This window comes from Pinus tabuliformis, chromosome 8 (genome assembly GCF_031772625.1).
Source record: "Pinus tabuliformis cultivar Carrire ecotype Pingquan chromosome 8, CPIR1, whole genome shotgun sequence".
NCBI lineage: Eukaryota > Viridiplantae > Streptophyta > Pinopsida > Pinales > Pinaceae > Pinus > Pinus tabuliformis.
This window is the reverse complement of record NC_142294.1, coordinates 1,089,722,591-1,089,730,946: the sequence shown is the minus strand read 5'-3', so window position 1 is coordinate 1,089,730,946 and position 8,356 is coordinate 1,089,722,591.

The window sequence follows — 8,356 nt, the reverse complement described above, 5'->3', positions numbered from 1 at the left end:
AAACTGCCTCACAACTAGCCATGCTAGAAACAATATATTATTCCTTGGTCATACTCAAAGATATGGAATTTTGTTTCCTTCTCATCCAACATATCATGGTGGATCCCAAAATAAAGAAACATCTGGATGTTCTCTTCCTGTCAATAACATTTCTAGTCCGGTCAACATCAGCATAACCATGAAGTCATACATCTCTGACAATATATCTCATACCAAGGTTAATCATCCCATGCAAATGTATCAGAATGTGCTTGGCAACAACCTAGTGTGTATGAAGGGGCTCAGTCATGAATTGAGTCAAAGTGTTCATTGTAAAGCATATATCGGGATGGGTGTTCACAAGAACATCAATATCCCAATTAATTGTTGATACTCATAACAATTCAACAAATCAGGTCCAACAAGATCTCCAAATAGCTTCTTGAAGTTCATCTCCATCGGTGTGGTAAGGGACTTACATTATACCATTCCAAATTTTTCCAACAGCTTCACGACCTATTTTCATTAGGAAATGAAAATCTCTCCAGGTCTCTGCCATAGCTCTAGTCCCAAAAAGTAATGCATCATACCAATATCCTTCATTTCGAGCTCAGAGGCCAATGCCCTCTTACACTTGAGCATCAGGGGCTCACTACCTGTCAAGAATAAATCATCAAAAATGTCTTGAATCAAAGGGGTGGAAAATTATGGGCCATAGAGAAGCATACCAAGATCGTGATATGTTATGAGGGTATTGAATGTCTTATTGATGGTACATATAAGAATATTCATTGCTAGAGGGCTTGTGAAATAGGGATCCCAATTGATTCATTAACATGCAGATTTTGTATGTTGGTTCTAGAATGTGATGACTTGAGGATGCGATTATATCGTGAATCAAGATGCACCAATAAAAGAAGTGAACGAGATATAGGAAAAGGTAGAAAACTGGACTATTTGACTCAACATGAATTGAACAATGTTGCAAGGGTGACAAATGCTAACCATAGATAAAAAATGAGAGCTCTTTGGTGGGAGAGGACAAAGGTTGCTACACACTCTATTAGAATGAGATCCCTAAAGGAAAATTGATTTGAATCGTCAAAAGGGAAGGATTTCTTTATGTTTTGCAAGGATGCGCAGTGAGGCACATAAGCAAGGAATTATTACAAGGTAAAGATGCAGTTTGGGAATTGGTCAAGGATATCTTTCATAACTTGATGCATGCAAAAGAAGGGAAAAGGTATAGTACATCCACAAAATCCCTTTATGAGATGATCAATGTATGGGGAGGTCCTAGATTACATAGCCTTATTAGCTTGAATCTGGATGGTCCTTCAATATCTACGACTTTAATGAAAGTTAGAAAGTCATTGGCATATATCTCAGGAGAGCACAAACACATTTTTGAGGCAGACGGAAAAGTTTATGCTTCTTATAAAGCCAAACATGGTATAAATGGCCCAATTCCTACATGCCTTGTTGAAGATGAAACATTTGTGAAAAATAATGTTAGGTGGGTAGAAAAAAGCAATACACTAGTGGGGTTTTGTGGTACAAAAGAAGAACATCAATGGAAATCACATTTCTTGGTGAGCGTTAGTGAGGGAGTTGTAGGCTATGAGATTACAACAAATATTTTTAAGCACAATGTTATTGGCCATTATGCACGTGTTATTATTGAAAACCATTTACGTGAAAACATTCCTCATTTGGTTGTGATTGTTCATCCAACATGCAATAGGTTCAATGAAAATTGTGTTTATCAACAACGGTAAAATGTAGAATCTATGTGGAAGAAACACGTGGAAAAGAATTTGGGACCTATTGTTGGTCATTCCTCAGATGGGGATAACAGAAGAAGACAACTTTGTTGAAGGATTATTCTTCAACATCAGGTCTTCGATATCAACTTCCTTGGGAAGGGTGGAGGCTAACTGGGATGTACAATGGTTTCAGTGTAACAGGATTGCATGACCAAGATTACATCCACAACAACAAAAATCTAGTGAATCCTTTGTTTAGTGGTTGACGAGAATTGGTTTTAGGAAATGAGCACATAAGTTTTCGTCATGTTAGAATGGTTTATCACACTTCTAAAGTGGATGATAACAAGCTTAAGGGTAAAGATATAGAGAGGATGAATCGAAAAAATTGGGGTTCCACACAACGCATTGCTTCAAGGAATGTTTAGAGGTGTTTGAAAGAGTTGAGAAGTACACCAAGTGGAAAGTTAGAGAGGACACTAGTTATAGAGACTTATCTACGATGAATCGAAAAAATTGGGGTTCCACACAACGCATTGCTTCAAGGAATGTTTAGAGGTGTTTGAAAGAGTTGAGAAGTACACCAAGTGGATTGTTGTTGAATACATTGACATATTTACGTCTCATAGTTTGAACCTTTGGGAAAGGGTGTGAAATGATTCACGAGCTCAACATTTCTTCACATTATGGTTATGTTGGGCACATAAACAATCTCTTACTAATGTCAACATAAATTTCATCAGCAGAGGCATATCAAGATGTGAAAATTTCTTGCCATTTTTCGGTTTTGTTGATGAGATTGTTTCGAGATCAATACTCTAACTTTCCATGTGCTTTGCACCTGACTAGATCAGATGTATGTGATAAATTCTTTAGCAAAGTTGGTGGGATGGTTGGAGTGGAGAGGGCCTATGATTTCATTGACTCTCTTCATGTTGTTGGAACTCTTAATAGAGTTGTTGAAGAAGAATCAAATCCCCAAGGGCTTCATTTTAGTAAATATCATAAGAAGAAAGAAAGCATTTGGAATAGATTGCACCAAGAAACAATACAAAACATTGACATATTATCGCAGTATGATTCAATATCCAAAGACACTAAAATTGTAGAAGCCCTTAAGATTGGATTGAAGGATGCACAAGATATTTTATCAACTCTTGGAATGCAACCAGAAAATTACACTCAATCTTCTTGGTGGGTTAAATCATGGAAAAATGATCAAAATTATCCAACATTCCAAATTTTGGATGAAGTAGTTGATGATTCTCCACCGAGTTGTTCCAACTCTATATTCCAATCTTCCTCTTCATTGTAACACAATGAAAGTGGATTGAAAATAATGGAAAGTGAGTGGAGACATCAGTTGGATGAAATTTTAGATTCCATTGATGAAAATGTAAGCAAAATTATAAAACCAGTGGTGGATCTTGATGGTAAGGATATGTTCAAATCATGTTTGGTTAGTCAATTGAATGGAAATCCGACATTATCCAAAGATACATTGAAGAAAGTGAGAAATGGGGTCTACTTTAGGTGAGATGTGAAGGCTACACAAAAGGTTGTTTCAACTGGCTTTGGAATTGGATCAGATTGTGGGGTGTTGTTTGAAAGAAGCTCAATTCCCCCCACTGAACATACTGCAAGAAAAATGTGTTCCTAGAAGTACAAAACAAGGTGTTTCTTGAGGGAAATGGTACATTAGAAGGGTTCAAAGAATAAGGAAGAAGGATGGTAATAGGGTGTTTGATTACCATAATGACATTGACCTTTTGGATGGATTATAAGGCATCTAGCTTCAATTATGTTGGTATAGTAGAATAAAGCAACATCACATATATAAGTATGATTTCACATATCATGCTTTTGTATAACTTGAATCTGTTATAGCCACTGAAAACTTAGCATACAATGCTAGGAATGATACATACAAATTAGAAGAAAGTGATTCCAAAGTTTTTTTTTTCAGATTTTGTGAAAAAATTGAACAATGTTAATTTTCAAAACATTATACTTTCACTTTCCTTATGTATTTCCATACGTTGGATCATTTATAAATAATTATTGGTTGTATTTTTGTTGATTTATTTGTATGAATCTCATTTTGATTTTGTACTTTTTAGCTTTAGGTCTAGTGAATAGTTCAAATGGTGAAAGTTCGATATAACTCAACCTTTTTTTGCTACCTACTTTTGGGTGTAAGTTTCTTTCACTAGCCATTCATCTTTTTGTAGTTTTGTTTCATTCAAACATTAATTTGGTATTTCCTCCATAAAAGAAATATAATTACATACCTATATAACTATATGTACCCTTTTCCTCAACCCATATATACAATTTGGAGATAAGGGTATCCCTTACCTCAACACTTGTGTTGGATGCCTTCTATTGTGGTTCCTCTGAAGTTGGTCCATTTAATCATGAAAAGCAAGAAGAGTTGGTTCCTTTTTCATGAATATGTTTCCTTTGGTTCATTCCTTTCAATATTGTGTCTATAACACAAATATTTTGTTGATTGTAGGTTTTATTGTCAATCTACTCCTTGTTGATTGATCCAAACCCTAATGATCTGCTTGTGCCCAAGATTTCTCACATGTACAAGAACGACAAACCCAATTGCAAGAAAATGAACCCAAAAGTATGCAACTGGAACCAAAAGTATGCAATGGGTTAGACATGTTAGAAGAAATTGGAAGAAACTTGTTACCTATAAAACTTCAGCCCTGCCTGAATTTGCTTTAAGGACATGGTTATAAAACTAGCCTCTTATATGAAATGTTATTACAAGCTTTATTTCCCCAAATTTGCTCAGAATGGTTACCTGGGACGAGTATTAGGCGTTATGCTATTTTTTGGAAGAGGATTTGCATATTTTAGGATGACAATCAATAATTGGCACTCTTGTTCCATTGTGTAAAGAGATGGGCATTATTCACATTTATGACTTTACCAACTTTGAGTTTTGCATGTAAAGATTTTATGCAATTATATTTTGTGACCTTAATCTATCATATATTCAGACTTGGATGTTGTTTTGAGTAATTTGGAACTTTATCTATGTTAATATATCTTGCTTGGATGAGTATTCACTTTTTTGGTATTACTTGGTGAAAGTATGAAAGGGTTTTCTGTTGATGGTACCAATTTTTGCAATATTTTGAGAGTCAATTAATGGTTGCTCTCTCAATAACTAATACTATGATTATTTCCAATCTAATGGTGATGATTTATGGATTTTTTGTGTATTGTACTACCATTTCTTCTTAATCATTTTCGAAAGGAGTTTCCATAACAATAACCATCTTTATGTGGTGCCCATGGGAAAAATATGTAAATGATTTTTTTTTTGTTCTATTTGAATGAAGTTATGAAGCTTAATTGGAATTTACTATGACAAATATGGCCCAACGATATGAACTATTTATTAGCCAAAAAAAATCATTAATGCCAACCTATTATTTATACCAAGAAAAAGACACGAAAAAGATAGGGATAAATGTATTGAATCTGGTTGTTTTGAGGATGCTTATTACAACTTTGTTCCATTAGGCATTCCTCCTGGTGAAGGTCATCACACTAGCAATGCATAACATAGTCAAATGAGGTTTAAGGATCATCACATTGAAAGTTTGAGTTACAAAGAAATATATGGTTTTTGAAGTTTTATTTAAAGATTTGGATCAATTTTAACAAACTCCTTTCTAGATTTCACATAAAATTAATTAAAAATTTTCAAAAAAACAAAAACGCAAAACAATAAATTACTAAATGTCTCATAACCTAAATCATGCCTTAAAATTAAATTATTATTATTATTCTTATTTATTTGTTTAAAATATTAACTTTACTATTTGTCTCATGAATACTCATCCATCCTTGTCAGAAAAGAAGCTTTGAACTTAACTTGTCAAGGAACACAGATTTTGAATTAATTCCACGAAAGTGTCCATGTTTATGAGATGGATATTTCATAGTCACATCATCTACAAATCGACATTAGAGCAAGCTTTCACATTAAATAAGGAATAATCCATGCTAGAGGATTGAAGAAGGGAGGGTAATAATTGAAGATTGAGTGTAACTTCCATTAGGGTATTCTCTATGTGAATTCCATTTGTCATTAGAATTTGCTAGAGTTTTCATTTTTATATGTTGTTGGAGAGCTTTTGCAATAACAAGATAGCAAAATGAAAAAGTGGAAGATTTAAAATAGAAGGTTGTAGTAACAAAATCTCTTGTAATAAACCTTAGCAGAAACATGAAAGACTGAGAAGGTGACAATATGAAACTATGGAGCACAATTTAAGGTTATTTTAATCAGAAATCTATAGGTATTGTGAACTTTTTCAAGAAAAGTAAATCTATATTAATGGAAATAACCAGCAGCTTCTTACACAATTTCAGAAGAAGAAAAAAAAATAATGACTTACAGTAGAAAAGAAACACATATCATTTTCAAAAGGCAGTTGGAATCATCCAAAAAATTTATTAAATCTCCAAGAAAATGTTGATACATTACACCAGTATTTCTCTCTGAAGCCAAAATTTGGAACCCCAAAAATGGTTCCTCTATGTCTTTTTAAAGAAACATTACATTGAGGACAATTACAAAAATTGTTAACTGTGAAGAATTGATTTCAAACTACTTTCAAAACTATCTTTAGTTCTACTTGGTCCTTATGAGGACTCAAAAATTAAACTTAGAAATTAAAGTGTTTTGACTTGAAATTACAAAATATAATATCTTTTTCCAAAATAAATTGTATGCTTTGTCTTCATTGGATCACTTGGGATCATTGTGCAGGCTCGCTTGGGGAAGCTCCAAGTTCCACTCCTTTTGTTGGTTATATTAAATCTAGGCATTTCTTCCACACTGCCAAGTCATGATTTTAACGCTTGATCAATCTGTCATAGGCCATCTTGCAAATTTTTATTCTATTGTAGGTTGGATTTCTAGTGAAGAGAGTCTTCACTAACCATAATAATTGAAAATCTCTCTATAAGTGATTCGTAATTTTTGACCCTTTTAAAATTATTGTTTTTTCATGGGAAGCATTGATTTTAATTTTTGCTTCCACTAATAAAGTTTCATAGGTATCCCATGGAAGAATATTTCTTGCTGGTCCCAGCAAGAAGGTAATCCTATCAGACTCTCTTGTCAAAGTTTGAATTAAAGGGCAACATTGATTCCTTGATCTCTCCCAGTTCGGTTTCTGCGTTTTTCCTGTAGATATTCTTTTGCACCATCTTATTTATTTCTAAGACAATGGATATTATTTCTTGAATATCCATTGATATCAACTCCATAGAAGACTTAGCATTCAGAAAATCAATCATCCTTTTTGCCATATGTGAACTTTGTTGTGACTTGTTTTTATTGGAATGAATAACCATTTCTAGATCTCTTACCATTGTTTTCTCTTCTGCCATGACCAACATATGATCCCAGATTACCTTTATCTGTTGGACGATATCATTTAAAATTATTTCTCTTGCTTGAATAAGAGACATGTTACCTTTTAGTTTTTCTTTTAATTCCTTAATTTCATCATAGGTTGTTAAATAATTTTTGTGGTGTTGTGATGCATTTTCTTTAGCCATGTTCAACTGTCTCTCCTTATTCTTCAATTTCTCTTTAGTATCATCCAAATTCTTCTGTATTTTCCTTAACTCATCCTATGAAATCTTTAATTCAATCATCACCCTAGTGAGCTTATCAGTAGGGTCCTCAGAGTTTGGTTGCACTACAATTGTGCAAACATGTGCATCTATCTTTTGTTGTAGTCATGCATTGAGTTCCTTCAGAGTTTCCACCTCCTTATTTCTTTCTAGCAATTCATGAGTTATAAGTTATTTTTCCTTTTCAATTTGAGCTACTTTTGGAGCCAAGACATGCTCAGTAGTAGGAAATTTCAACTTTTTTCTTAACAATTGGATCTCAGATTCTGCTCCTTGTAAAAGTTTTTGGACAACTATTTTTTCCTCTAGATTCACCCTAAGCTTGATAATTAACTTCTTAAATTCTTCATTTTGAGTGTGTAGAGATTGTGAGTTAGCATTTTCTAATTTCAAATGACCAATTACTTGTTGGCATTATGAGATAAGTGTTGTCCTTAATGGCAAACCACACTGATGAGAAATCATAGTGCAGAAGGTCAGCAGCAAGGAATTGATGATCAGACTATAAGAAGAAGAGAAAGTTCATACACGCAGGTTCATTAAGCCCAAGTCGCGTATACACGCCAGTTCACTATATACCAAGTCGCGTGTACGCAGGTTCGCTATATACCAAGTAGGGTATACACGCAGTTTCATGAACGGAAAAGAGCGTACATGTCGGAAAGCTTACTTTTGGTCCGTGGTAGTTAGTCCTCGGTACTTGAGCCTATGTTTTTGGACCAAAGTATCTCAACAGTCGTGTTGATCCCGAGTTTTGAAGTTGATGGTATTGTATTACTATGGTTTTGGCCCGTGGTATTGAGGAGGGCCTAATACTATATAAGGAGAAGAAGATCATTAGGCTATTGTAGCTGAAAAGCCTTAAATATATGATGAAGTATTAGATCCAGTATGCAGGTTATGGGTTGATGATGCATTGCTTGATCTGAGCTAAG